This window comes from Anas acuta, chromosome 2 (assembly GCF_963932015.1).
Source record: "Anas acuta chromosome 2, bAnaAcu1.1, whole genome shotgun sequence".
Taxonomy (NCBI): domain Eukaryota; kingdom Metazoa; phylum Chordata; class Aves; order Anseriformes; family Anatidae; genus Anas; species Anas acuta.
Window position 1 is genome coordinate 91,243,408 of NC_088980.1, and position 15,232 is coordinate 91,258,639.

General features: G+C 37.9%; 1 protein-coding gene across 19 annotated transcripts in view; it reads left to right on the forward strand.

Moving 5' to 3' along the window:
• The window catches only part of LOC137850783 (poly(rC)-binding protein 3-like), a 515,321-nt gene that overhangs the window by 172,851 nt on the left and 327,238 nt on the right, over positions 1 to 15,232 (forward strand). The window lies entirely within an intron of this gene.

Genomic DNA, 15,232 nt, shown 5'->3' on the forward strand with positions numbered 1-15,232 from the left:
GGAAGGAGTCTTAAAGATCATCTAATTCCAATCCCCCTGCCATGGGCAGGGACACCTCCCCCCAGACCAGGTTGCCCAAAGCCCCATCTAGCCTGGCCTTGAGCACCTCCAGGGATGGGGCATCCACAGCTTCTCTGGGCAGCCTGTGCCAGTGTCTCACCGACCTTAGAGTAAAGAATTTCTTCCTTATATCTAATTTAAATATAACCTCTTTTAGTTTAAAGCCATTACCCCTTGTCCTATCCCTACACTCCCTGACACGGAGTCCCTCCCCAGCTTTCCTATAGGCCCCCTTTAGGTACTGGAAGGCCGCTATAATGTCTCCCCAGAGCCTTCTGTTCTCCAGGCTGAACAACCCTGAAAACTGTTATGAAGTCTGAACGTGTAAAAGGAAGGAAGATCTTTTTGCAATCTGATTCCTACGTATTCTAGAGAAGCACTGTATGTGTTTCTTTGAGCCCTCAACTTTTAAATTAATTAGAACTCCATGCAGCAAAATCTCATAAAAATCCCAGCAATTACACAGTTGGATGCTAAATTGTGGAAGGATGGCTTGAGGGATGCCACTCTGAGGGTTGTTTCTCAATTTCAGCTTTGAATGTCACCTTTATTTTTGAATGTTGGCACACTGCGGAACATCCAAGATGTTTCCTTTTTTATACTCCAGCTACCTTCATTGTTTTTCTGTCTTTTTCTCACCTTTTTGATGGCATTGTCTAGCCTGCTTACCGCTATGAAGCAAACTGAACCAGGGAAGCGCTTTTCCAGGGACGTGCTCTGCCACATTGGTTACTCCAACCTGGATTCCCTCATTTGTACTTCTCAGTGTACTGTGGATTACTCTCAAGCCATTCCCTGCTGCATCTGATTCTGTGCATGTGGCTCTCCTCATCTTGCCACAAATGCTGCTGCCACTTCTGTGAAATGGTTAGAAACTTGAGATAAGACTGTAAGAAATAGGGAATCATGAACCTTGATGCTGCTCCCTGCTGGCTTCTGTTGTGCTTTCACTGGCCAGCACTGTTCCTATTTACTTGTATAATTTCCAATGTTTCATTTTTTTGTCTAGTTCCTAATTTTCTCAATTATTTTTTTAAAATAGCAACAACATACACACCATCCAAATGTGATCACGCATCTGTTTGCTAATCCCTAGTGGACACCAGCTTAATGAATCATTTCAGGCACTCTGTTATAATAGAAATATATAATTCAACCATCTGCCCTGCAAGATCCTCAACAAGAGCCATACCCTGATCTTATTTGTATTGCTGTAAGACCATGAACTCCTTTATTACCATTAGTGTCTATCATATAGATTATCTTTGTTTTTAAATCAAAGTAGGATTGGGCCAGTTGCATATTGGCTTTGCATTTTAAATAGTGTTACTGGATTAATAGTGATTTAACAAACTTCTCTCTAACAAGTATTCTCTGGTGGGAGCACTCCAGCAATATTTGTCTTATGAATTGTTCCTTTAGGTTATGATTGGGTAACTCCACCTCTGGAACTTTGATCCTGGCTTAGATACCTAGTCAAGTTGCATTTTTAGCATATTTGTTAAAGTTTGTTCCCAGTTATGTTCAAATAGCATTGTAGAAGGGTAACTTAGAGCAGTATTTAGCTCAGTTTTTGAGAGATGACTCTGGGAGTAACTTTAAGCAGAAATTGAGATGTATTGTCCTATTACTAAGACAAAAATTTATTTTAATAATTATCATTTGAAATATTTAAGACTATCTGTGAACTCCTATAGGATGTCTCCTAACACCTCCAGAATTCATTACACCTCTGTATGTGTAAACAAACAAAACAAACAAAAAAAAATGAAAAACAACCCATTCAGAGTTGCAAGAAATTAAGTACTGGCAAATAGCAGCAGAGTAGATTATTAAAATCTCATTTCTCAGTAACAGAGCACATCCTATAAAGAAGCTAATGTTTCCAGTGGCTCTCATCCTGTTTGGCATCAGGGAATCAAACAACATTCTGCTCTGGTTCAGTTGTTGTATAAGAACCTCTGATGGACATGATTTTGTAAAATTGAGATAAATGAAAGTGGAGACTTGTTAATGCTTGGAGTGTCAGTTCTTTGGGTGCATTCTTGTGCTCTGTTTCCCTGTTGCTTGAGGAAAAGTGCCTGAGCCTAGCTGGGGACTGGGAATGAAAGGAGTACTTGGGAGATAAGGTTCCTCACATGAATAGATACACAAGATGGGCAATTAAAATTACCAAATGTTATACAACTTGAAACAAGAACAGTTCATGCTTTCAGTCAGGTAAATAGGCATTATTCTGAGTATATGCTTATGTGGCTTTGATCCTGTATGCACTCACTTCTGTTTGAAACCTCAGTGCTAGCTTTTGATAGCTTCTAAAGAAGGAGCTCGGCAGAGTATGTGGGACGAATAGGATTGACCCCACAAAATGCAGGAACCATACTGAGCTCCACCTGCAGGTAAAATAATGCTGTGTCTCAGAATGGGTGGGGTTATGTGGGCCACGGCCACAACAAATATTTCTTGCACCTTTTCAAAGCATGGTTGTGTTAAAGTGGTGCTCTAGTGGCTGCTATTCCCTGTTTCTCAGCATAGCTATTAACCTTCAGCATTGTGCTGATAACTTTATGTTGCTGGCAATGTTATTCTTGGCTTGTTCAAGGCTAATCTGGGTATCTGTGTCTGACTTTCTCTTGCACATAGCTGTGTCCATTCATGACTAGCTTGCACTAAGCAGGTGCAAGATGAGAAGCTGATTTGGAGAGGTCACTTAATTTTGTGTTTCACTTTACTTGTTCCTGAGTTGAAAATAATACTTTTTTAATTGCTTTAAAAATTTAGGCATAAAGGGTGCTATGTAAAGCCTCAGCATGTTTAAAGAAAATAGCCTCCGTGGTGATGGTGGTGAAGAAAGGTGTCTAATGGACTGTGTCCAGCTTGGATGATAAGCCTCTAAATTTAGAGGAACTGTCTTTTGGGAGGGGTACTGCTCTTCCTTCAGAATTGTGTACTGGTTCCTAGATATAGTCTTAAAGGCTTACAGTCTGATCAAACTGTAACTCTCCAACTTTCTGTAAATTGTTTCTGCTCTGTTCTTTTTGAACGAGTTTCCTTTCTCTTCATTTCCAGCATGTATGCTTCCAGCCCTCTGGGGAGGGTTGGGCTTCTCCAAGTCACTTGAAGGTGTTGACACCTAATGTGATGGAGGAATGGCAGGAGATAGATGTGGTAGTCCCTGAAGTTGTGTACTCACTAGCCGTATCAGCTGCTGTCCTATTATCTGCTTCATCAGAGCAGATGCTGAATAACTATTCAGCATTCATTACTATCTCTCTCTCTTTTTTTTTTTTTTTTTTTTAAATCCCACCCTCTCCTTTCCCTCCCCCCAGTACCTTACACCTTGCTCTTATATTTTGCCCTAATGATTTAAGTATTAAGCTGAGTGACATGACTCTAGAGCTGAGCATTTTCAGGACGATTCCAATTTCATTGCTGGTATCTTCTGGTAGGGAGGCCAGGAATATCATTTTGACTCTTTTTTTTCAGTTGTCTCAAAGTTGTTTAGTTGCTATTAAATGTAAGCTTGATACAGACTGCTGTACCCAGGGCTCATTTTCTATTAATCATCAGCAAGCACTGTAAGTCAACGTGGACTTTGTGTGTGGAGAAAAATCAAATGGATGTAGACATAATCAGAGCTATTCTTCTGCTCAGAGTGAATATTAACAGCAGTGTTTTATGATAAACTATAATTGAAGACATTAACTTACTGGAAAAAATCATCTTCCTTGACAAATAGACACATGTTGCTGTTGTATCAGGTACTGACAGAAGCAATATTAGCTAGCTTTCAGTAAGTCTGTCTGTATGAATGTGCATATATAAAAGAGTATTTTATGATCCAAAAGAATATTCTTGTGAAAGTGTTCTGGATTTCAACTTGATTTCCCCACTTGTTTCAGTCTCTAAGAAGAGAAAGCAAGTTTTGTCTCTATCTATTCACATTTTTTGCAGCTACAAGCATAGCCTATATACATACTTTTCTGTACCCATACATATTGAGCTAAATTTGCTTTGTCAATTGCAATGTTATCAGAAACTTTTATGTGAAGGTAAGCCTGATTTTTGGTCTAGATTTATGCTTAGATTATTATCTTTTATTCTCATGTATCTGATCCTAGGTAATTCTTTTGGCAGTAGTGGCAATGCATCTCAGTTGCACAGCTGAAATAGAGAGGAACAGAGTATGACTGTTTTATTTTCTTGTTGCATTTGCAATAGAGCAAAGAACTTCAAGCTGTGGCAATCAAATGAGAAAAGTTAATTAAAAAACAACAATAAACAAACAACTCCCCCACACCTTCCGTTATCAGGAATGGAAATAAGGCAGCATAAGAAAGCTGCCTTGGTTTCACAGAGGGATTTTTTTCAGGGCAGTATGGCAGTAAAACCATTTGATATATCAGTAACAAAAGCAGGAACTGACCACAATGAGTTCATGTAATATCAGAAAGAACACCAAAAAAACACATGCAGTAGATGACTGCAAAGATAGAAACGGTTGAGATCCTTGTTCCATAAAAGAAATCCCAGTAATCTGTAATTTTTTTCTGGTTATGGTGATTCATCTCTCTTCAGAAGTTTCTCAACAACGGGAGCTGTTGTGTGCTGTCTTTGAAACCCACACACTCCTGCTGAAGCAGGGTTTGAACCAGCATGGAATTTGGCTTATCAGACTGTGTCTGGGAAGCCAGCAGTCTTTGTCATGCCAGATTGCATCTGGATTAAAAACTGAAGAAAAATGTAGTGACACATTCTGAAAAGAAAAAGACAAGCTTTATTGGCTTCAGTGAAATCTCATAATCAGATAAATGGTTCATACTTTGGTTATTATAGTTATTTAAGCAGTAATTATATTCATTAAATGTGTGCTTTAAAGTTAATGTTGTCAGAGATGTTTCATGTATTAGAAAAGTGCACATAAGTCAGTTTTCATCTTAAGGCAACTTCTGATCCTCAAAAGAATTTATCATGCTTTTTGATGTGTTTTTATGAAAATCAGGATAGAAGAACAGAAGATTTTTTTCCAGAAGCAGCAAGCACAGAATATTGTTATTTGTGATAATGTCTTGGGAGGAATTGCAGTGTCCTAAAAGAGTGTGATTTAAAGGGGAAGGAGTGTCTTATGCATCTCACTCCTAAAAGAACCTGAATGTTATATAAGTGAATGTTAGTCTGGACAGAAAATGACCAAGTAAAAGTCCATATCATTATTTATATGAGGTTACATTGGTTGAAATTAATTCCCTTTCCTGGAAGAAGTCTGACCAGCAGTTTTATCCCTCTTTCTCAAGAAGGACAGAGAACACCTATGGTTGCAAACTGAATACAAACCTGGGAGAAACTTGCAAATGCTCTCTTCTGAATGTTTGTCAAAAGCATAGCTATGGAAATTAGCCATTTATATCTAATTATAGCTAGATTATGAAGAATATCTGTTTGATGAGGATAAGGGAAGAAAAAAAGGGCAGGAATAGGATTGTCAGAATCACTACTGAGAATGACATCTGGAAAAAAAAAATAGGGTCATTTGGATAGGTTGCATATTTCTAGCCTTTATCATTAACGGAAGGAGTAGCTAGATGAGCTTTTCTGTAAAGCTATCAAGATTGTGTTACCAAAAATATAAGCCACATTTAAGCAGATTGTAGTAAAATTTAAAATGAATATGTAATCCTAGCCCAATAAGAAGGTGGGCTATTAGTTACAATACTGATATATTTCTTTGAAAATAAAAAGTTTGCCACATCTGTCTACATCTTGTGTCAAATCACATTATAAGACCAAAGAAACCTGGTGTTATCACTAATGGTACAATACCCACTGGAGGGCTGAAGGTCAGATGTTTCAGCTGTAAGAAAGATGTCAGAGTTGCAAGTGTCTTGCAGACAGGAGAAAAGACAGAGAAAGAAACATAAAAACTGAGTGTTACAAAGTCTCGGAGGTTTAGCACAGTTTTATGAAAAGACATTCTTTGTATTTTAGATAGATAATTATGGCTGGAAACAAGCCATAAAAGCGTAAGATGCAGTTTGGTTGCTGCAAAGGGACAATTTCTTTATTTCACATCCAGTGCAGAAAGAAGTGACAGTACTTCCAACCCAGAAAGGAGATAGAGAACAGAAACAGTGAGCTGTTTTGTTTGAGAAACACTTGAGCAGGCTGTAAAGAGTGAGATGGCTAAGTCCCAGGGCATTCCACCACAGAACTTAATTTGTATGATTGCATGATGACAGTGGTGCTGATGTTAAAGAATACCCATGTAAAAGGCACTTTCATAATTTGCAGATGAAATTATGCAGATGCAGTTTTGTGAGTATTGCAAGGAACAGAGAATAAGATGATTGGCTTATATGAAGGTTTTTGAAAAGGACTGGTCCTCGGAGGTAGAACAACTGCTTGTACAATGTAGAATCTTCTGGGATACTGAAGGAAGCATATCTCCAGGTTCCTTGGTACCAACTGATTCCTGAACACAACTGGCCTACTCATGTGCATGTAGGCTCCTTCCCAAATGAAAGGATTTATTGTGCTACTCTCTTGTACTTCTGAGGTTTTCTGTAAATGACAGAAGTGTCATTTCGTGAATTCATTAGCTGTATGGACTCAGCAATGTGGTGACTACTGGGTCCCATGAGGAACTTTACTTTTTTGCTTTACTGTACTGAGAGTCAAGGTAAACACAAGTAATCATGTAACACCAGCAGAGTTACAGGCATTGGGATTTTTGTTGTTCTTGTTTATCTGTTGTTGTTGTTTGATTTGTTTTATTTTATTATTTTTTTTTAGGTGAATTTAACATTCCCTATCCCTTTTTCTTCTACAATCAGGGTAGCTTGTCCAGCTGTTTTCCCAGTAATCAGATTGTGCTGCAGTCAGGGAGTGTACAGTCTCACCTTGGGTTAAATGGTTTCCTCCGTTTCAGATTTTCTGCAGACCAGATTTACATTCTACAGTGTTTGTTTAGGATTCTGTACTCAGCACTTTGTATTAGATGAGAAGAAGCGCTGCATTTAAATTATTCAGTCTTTAAGACTGATGAAAATTGTCAATCATCTTCTAGCATATTTAACTTATCCTGAAGGATGCTTACAGGTGCAAAAATTCACAGCCAGTAACATTTATAGATTGGGTTTATTTTTTTATTGAGTGACTCTGTCATTCTCCTTGCCTTCTGATGTATTTTCGTGTTGCCCTGCAGACTACAGGCATCAACCAATTTTTGGATATTAAAAAACAAATTTCATTCTCTTCAAATTGACCAGACTGACAATGAAACAAATAATATTAGAACACACAATTCATATTCCTTATATTGAAACACAGTAGCTGGAATGTCCTGTGCAAAGCAAGAGAAATGCCCATATGGAAATTTATTCATTAGGTGCTAACTGTGAAGTCTGTAAGCATTGTTACTTCAGATATTTACTTTCTGTCCATGCATACAGAGAAGAGATAGCATTAAATACAAAGTGACAGTAGGAGTCTTCATGTGCACTAGAGGTGGTATTGTCCCTGAAAGTGTGATGGGCCATGGGGATAAAACGTGGCTAGTCTGGTGTTTGCTGGCTCAGGGCTCCCCAGAACAGCAGGGGTGGCTGACCAACATGCTTGTTTTCATTAGGAAATTTCCAGCCTTCTCTAGTGTTTGCAAGAATGGTTTGGTCAGGGTTGCTGCGTTTCTTCCCTCCAAAGGGAAGTCCCATTGGGACTAGTGAGCAAACAATGAGAGTTTTACTCTTGTGTTTGTTCTGGTTTTGCTGCCCACTTCAGCAAAACAAGATGGTCCCAGAGCAGCTCCTTCCTCGGTCTTAGCTCCATGCAACAGTACTTCTGATTACTCACATGGTTTGGAAACCATTTCACACTGCATATGCAAGTCGGTAGACAGGTAGTTAGTATCTATGAACAGAACCCCACATCCTTACACTATTAGATGCTTATTAAGAATTTCCTTGCTTCACTCTCCTAAAACTTCATTGTTCTGATGTTTATATTGACATCATGTTCGAGTAAGAGACGTGAGTCTTTTGCTGAGGCACAGAAGACAAAATTCTTCAGACAGTGGTGTTTGTGTGCTACCGTCTGAACTTCTCAGAGCCATTCTCTATATATTCTCGTTTACTGTCACTACCAGCAATTACACCATAGTTGCTTTCCTGATGCATAATGCCACAGCTAGTCCATCCACCACTGCCTCATCCCATACCCTTTAATGAGGGTCTGGTTTTGTCCATTTCTGCCCCACCCCCCGAGCAGCTCTAGTTATCTTCTCCATGCTAATGACAAACCTACCATTCACTGATTTTTCTCTTCTCTCACATGCGCAGTAGTCTCAGGAAATTCAGGACTAAAGAATGTGCAGTGACTGCATGACTCTGACAAGACCCTATCCTGCCTTTGCTGTTGAGGTTCTTCCACATCAGACTGGTTTCTGACCCATGTTAGAAGATGGGGAAAAGACAAAAAACAGCTCCACCTAGACCCCATGCAGGGCCGTATTTCACCTAACAGGTGTGAAAGGTGAAACCTTATTTTTGCTTTATACTTGCTCTGTAAACTTTACAGAGCAGGTATATAGTAATTGTGTAATGGCTTATAGTGACCAGTATTGAAAAGAGAGTAATATTAATTCCCAAATTATTGTCCAGGACTTCTGTGAGCAGCTGGAGATGATGATGTACCACAAAAGAATTACAAAGGTCTCCTTGTGCTCCTCCAGGGAATACAAAATGCATCTGGGTTTTGCCACCCCTTCAGCATCTATAAGCAAGAGGGCAAAATAGACAGAAAGTCATAATCACTAGTGATGTGCTTACATTTCTGCATGTGAATGTCATCAACAAAGAGCAAAATGTTATCTTAGTGCCATGTCTCACATTCCTGAAGGTGTAAGGGGAAAAGCCAGTAGGTGATCTCTGTAACATAACACAGCCTCTAGTGAAAAGATGCTCAGAAGTAGGTTGGAGGATCGTTGTTGAGCAGTGATTTATTGAGCCAAAGCTTTGAGACTGTCTAAAAGAAACTGTTACGGTTTGTCCTACAAAAGGACAGTAGCTTCACGCAACTTCATACTGAAGTGCTTTTACTGATTTTATGGTTACATTGGCCTTCCTCTGTGATATGAAGCTCTGTGAGAATCTTTATATGGACTTTAGAAATAAAAACAGGAAAGCAGAAAAAACATCCTCTTACCAGACCTGCATGCATTTATTTCCAGAAGGACAGGATAAAGAATACATCTCCTGTCTTTATATCTTGTAGAAACTTTCCATAGAGTTGTGGAACAAGAAACTGAAATTCCAATCTATGTATCTTTTTCACATTCTGCAGGTCTCTGTACTTTTTCTCTTTTCCTTCTTGTGCATCTGGATCATTTTTGTTTTGAAATATCATTTTCTGCCTGACTCAGCAGTTGCCTATATGGTAAATTGAGGGGACAGGGGAGGAGGCTGCTTTTTATCTGGCAAAAATTTAATGAGGTATATATTTCTGTCAGCTCTTAATGGGAATAAAACATTCTTTGTAAAAGCCTCTGAGAAATGTATTCAACGGAGAGTTGATGGATTTCTGCAGGTTTTTTTACTCATTTGCTGGCTTAAAAAAAAATCAGGCCTAGCAGACAGGTATACCATGTAGACGTGTAATATGCCCTAGAGGACTATGAACCCAATGAATAATTATCTATATATAATGCTAGCTATGTCATCCTGATACAAAATATTTAATGCTTTCAGAATTCACATGTAAGAGAGCAGCACTGCAGAATCAAGTTATTCGTGTTATTCAAGTTTATTCATGTTAAAAATAAATTGTGAAACACCTTACATAGATCTTTTTTTCTGGCTTCCTAAGAAATAGTTGGAAATAGTAATTTTCTATCTTATACAATACAATATACAATATATATCATCTTGATGTTTCTAAATCAGGAAGGATAATAAGTACATAACTTGAATGTAAGATTATTGATTCCTCATCAAGGTTCAATTCCAAAAGATTTTTCAAATGATTTAAGTTTATCAAATAAAACTGAGGAAAAACATACAGGTTTGAGTCTTTAAAATAATATGTAGCATATTGTGTTGGGTGGAATGCCTGGCCAATGAAGTCAATGATAACACATCAAATAATCATTTTTTAGCCAGCTGGAAGATAGGTCTATACCGAATTATGTGAGCATTTCTGAAAACTTTTGCTTTTGTTGTTGTTTTACTCATGTGAGGTAAGGAGGTCATTCATTTTCATTGTTGAAATTTGTACTTACATATTACTTTGGAGAGTGTCTCAAACATGTTAGTTTGGAGGGTGCTTCAGAAATGGAGGAACAAATCAGCATAGTTTGCCAGGAACCTGAGAGTTGTTTCAAGGAGTATGCCCTCATTTCTGAGAATCTGCCTGTCATTTGCAGCTAGGGTGATGCCAATATGAAAGACATTTCCATGTAAAATTTCCATGTAAAGGGCTTGGGGAAGAGAAAAAATTCCCTAGTCTCTTGTCCAGCTGTTGTATGAAGGCACCGGATAATTCTGAAGATGCCTACTCTGGCATCATGGAAACAGAGGAGTGCTGCAACATTTACCAAGAGGTCTGAAGATATGGTGATGTCTTAGGGAAGGTGTTTGTATATTTATGAACTATTTCAGTTTTAGAGCCAGTGTGTCAGTAGAGTGGAACATGTAACTAAAATGGCCCTAATGCTTGCTGATATGAGATTATCGCAGTGGTTCACTGAAGTCACTTCAGTAAGGGGTGGAGCCTTATCCCTCATCAGTCCTCATCGGTGGCTGAATATAGAGATGCATGTTTCTTCCCATCACTGGTTTTATCAACTTCATCATTCCCACCAGGTTAAAGCCAGTCTTCATTTTTCATTTTTCAAGAAGGTCCAAAACCAAGTCTTCAGAATCTCTGACACATGCCCAAATTGTAGACCTGGATCAGAGCACTCAAGCAGCTTTTGAATGTCCCTGCTCGTTTTGCAGTCAGTTTTGCTGGGAAATATGAGTGGTTTGCCTCAGGACTGAGAAACCACATGTATTTCCTACTGGCATTCACCAGCTCAACACATAATTTATCACCTCATCAAGCAGTAAAGTATATAACTTCTGTTTATCCAGTTTGTTTATGAAAATGTGTGCATCTGTTCATATGCGTGCTAGAAACTTGGTGAGGTGAATTACAGGAGAGTTGATGATGAAAGTCACCAAAACTCTAGGGGGATTTTCAGCAGTTTAGGTTATAGCCAAACTTTACTAGTTTGTCCCACTGGCATGTTCACTATTGCTGGTCAGGGGCTTGTTTATGGCCACTAGAAGTACTTATGGCACCTTGATTCTCCACTGTTGCACGTGACAGAGTGGTATTTTCAGGATTGAAGCACTACGTTGCCATTTGCAAGAATGTTAATCTGCTGTAACACAGTTGTGCTGTGATGATTCACTCTTCATGTTCTGTTTCTTACTGCTTAACTGACTGCAAAATGCTACAGTAATACCATTTCATTAGTTGCTAATTTGATAATTCAGGAATTGTCAGCTAAAAAAATCTCAGTTTCCTGTTTTCGTATTTCAGAAGAACTGTATTTCACAAGGCATCAAGGAAAAATTTAATCCCACTGTTTTATAAGTAGTGTTACTGCTTTGTTTGCTCGAACACCCCAGTTTCTTTCTTTTAGCTGATTTTTTCTTTTTTTTTCTTTTATTTTAAGTAGGGTAAATTACTGATATACCTCTTATTTTCATTTTCTTTTATTAAGACAATAGAAAACCTGTGACAAAATATGTGGTTTTTGTAAGAAATGTACTGTGCGCCATGTATGCATTCAGACTTGAAATATTTTGGCTTCTACTATAGAGATGTAGTAGTGAAACTTGAAACAACAAAATAATTGTTCCTCTATTTTTATGTGTTTGAAGTACTTCTATTTTCAGACTGAAAGCACTCTGAAAATCTGTAATTGAATAGCAGCATAGTATAAAAACATCTTTTTCCTTCAGAAAAATTGGCCTGTGTGCAATTTTGCATATCCTTTGATATTTTGGAAATTCTTCTAAGAATTATCTGCTGACAGAATTAAATAGGGGTAGTCTAGCAGCTAAAACTACATGTTGATGTTTTTTTTCTGGCAGTAAGGTTTTCAATTAATCTCCGCTGCCCTTCTAATCCCTAAAAAGCATACTGCTTTGAGATATTTTTAGGGGAAAAATCAGATGGCCAAATGTATAATTTCACACATCCCCTCTCTTCTCTTTTTCCAACTAAGAAAGATGCAATTTAAAATGTTTGTTTCATAGAGTTACTGCTATGTCCCCTGGAGCTGCAGCTTAGGGCATTGAGCTGTTGGCTTCAATACTCTGCTATGGCCTTGGCTCTCCAAGTGGTCTAGCCTCCCCCAGGCTATACAGTAGCAAGATACCTTTACATTTCCAGCCAGTTTGGGCTTCAGAGTATCCTGATGAAGACAAGTATGAGTATAGAACAGTTGAACTGCTACAGGAAATGTGGCAGGACCACTCTTCTGGAAACGTTTGACTTTCCCTAGAAAAAATAATAATAATTTTCAGTCAAACCTGTAGCTAGTGATGACTATATCTACAGGGTGGTGACAAGATATTCCATGAGAATGCACAATTTTTCACACTGTTAGTATATTTAATTTTAGCCTTCAGTTCTATCACGTTAGATAATCAGTGGAATAATCTGGTTGAATATTGAAGTATGTGAATGATTAGTGGCTGAAATCATTCTCAATAGTATCCTATAGTATCTTCACATTGTGAAGAACATTTTAAACAGGAATGGTGTATTATTTGAGCTGTTGGTGTTTATATTTATTTATTTAGTAGGAATCACTTGGAAAGATTCACTAGTCAGAATTTAGCTTTTCAAAACAGTGATTTGAATTCACGCGAGATCAGTCAAACCTTTTTGTGCCTTAATTTTTTGGAGTGAAAACTCAGAAAAAATGAGCAGATTTCAGATGATCTGGAAAATATAGGGTTTACCTTCAATTATGCATGTCTTTGAGGTTTTCATGGAAACCTGCCAAGAATAACTGCGTTTCTTCAACATCTCCCATCTCCATGCTTTATTTATATTTAGATCTTAGTATCTGGGCTGAAAGGCTGTCTTGAGGTTTATGGAATGTGATTTGACAACAAAAAAAAATACAACTCTGTAAGTCAGTTTGCTATGGTGAGCTTAAATAAAATCTTTAAATCCCGCAGGGGTACTGTCAGGAGGTCATTAAACAGCTTGATGTTCCAAACCCAGGATGTTAGTGTAGTGCCCTCATTGCTCTGCAGTAGTGGTGGGTGGTGGGCTTCAACCTTAGTAGCAACTACTGCAGGATTTACCCACTGGCAAAAACATACAAGAGAACAGTTCACTGTTTTTGCAAACTGCTAATTAAAAGTAAACACCTCTAACTTTGGGAAGTCTTCCTATTCCCATCTCATAGCTGTTTAAAATTGCATCAAAAAAGACTAGTACTTTTTGTCACTAAGATTTATGTCTAGGATTTTGACCTACAATTTTCTTAAGGAGTAAGGCTCAAAATTCACCTGACTTTCAAAAATATGTCTGTGATGCCTGAAAGTTATTTGTGAAACTTCCTATACTAGGAGTGATTTTATTGCCTTTATAACTTACTTGCTGGTGCAACCATGTAGTTCTTCTGAGAGACAAATTTATAGTTGTAGTCCTTGAGCTCGAAAAGCTTCCTGATTTTCTTTTATGTTACTAATCCATGCAAATGGAAGTTAGAGGATAGATAGGGCAGAGGAAGTGATGGAACTCACTTTAAATGAAGTTAACAACATTTTTATGGCACTGGAAGGATTGACAATAATGATTATTATTAATGACCTCATAAATCAAATAAGGAAAAAAGTGAATTAAGAGCCCTCTGGGTATGAAGAATGTGGTTTTGTAAACTGGGGACAAAACCCTTGGATTTAATCCTTTTTCACTTAAGGAGAGGAAAAAAAAAAAAAGCCACATCTATAACATATTAGAGAATCTTTTAAAATCTTTGCATTTGTTTTGCCCTTGAAGCATAAGGTTGAAAGATCTTTATTATGCATTATTAACATTTTACAGGGTACTGATCTTTCTTATTTGATATTGAAGGCTTTTCTTCAAGGAAAATCTGTACTGAAGTATCCTGATAGATGTTTTCTTTCCCCCTTGCCTTTTCAAAAGTACAAGGAAAGTTTGGGAACCAAATACAATGAAAAATATGAATGCTTCAAGCCATCACTGGAGGTAGAAGGGGCCCTTAGGGTTAATCAGGCAGCTATGAACACCTCTGGAAATTGTGGCAGTCTCTGGGGAACTGTCCTTCATGGCCTCATGCAGGCCACAGCCTTCACAGAGAAGAGTGCTGTGGTCTCCTCCACACACCAGCACTTGTAGCAGTGTCCTGTGTGTGGCAGCTTGGGGGTTACCTCCCAACTTTTCTTGGAAAGTTTGCCCCTTGAACCAAAGGTTTTGGGGCACTCTTTACACCAAGTAGACTTGTGTAATTATTATGTAGTGTTTTCATCTTCACCTGATAAAGAATTTCTGTGGCAGCTATGTGGAAAACTCATTCATCAAAAGAGTTGTATTTTCAGATGTCTTTTTACTCCACATAGTAAACACAAGATGTCTTTGCTTATAGCAAAATTTCCTATAATTTGCTAAAATTTGCTGCCCTTGGTTTCTCAGCTTTATTCTCTTCTGGGCTAGTCTCAGGTTAAACAAAGATCAAAACCATAATGTTTGTTGATGGGCTGTGGGAGGACTAGTTAGCTTTGTGCATAGGAATGGCAGGGAGACCTCTTACTCTTAATGGTTTCAGTATTGATCCAATAAATTCATTTAGATTACACTGGCACTTGTGTTTAAAAGACAACAAAAACTAGTATATACTCAGTAATTAAAACTCTGCTTTTATTTTGTGAATAACACCCTTGTGACTGTTAGGCTAGAATACAGGTTACGGCAACTACAATTTCAGTTTAAGATGCAAGTCTGTATTAACAACATGAGTTTTTTTTATTATTTTTTTCTTGTACATGCCATTAGTTTTGGAAACTAGCAAAAATGAATTCTGATTATGCATGGTTTCTTTTTCCCAATTTCACGTCTTGATGAAAGTTTTTAATTTAATATTTTTTTTTAAGGA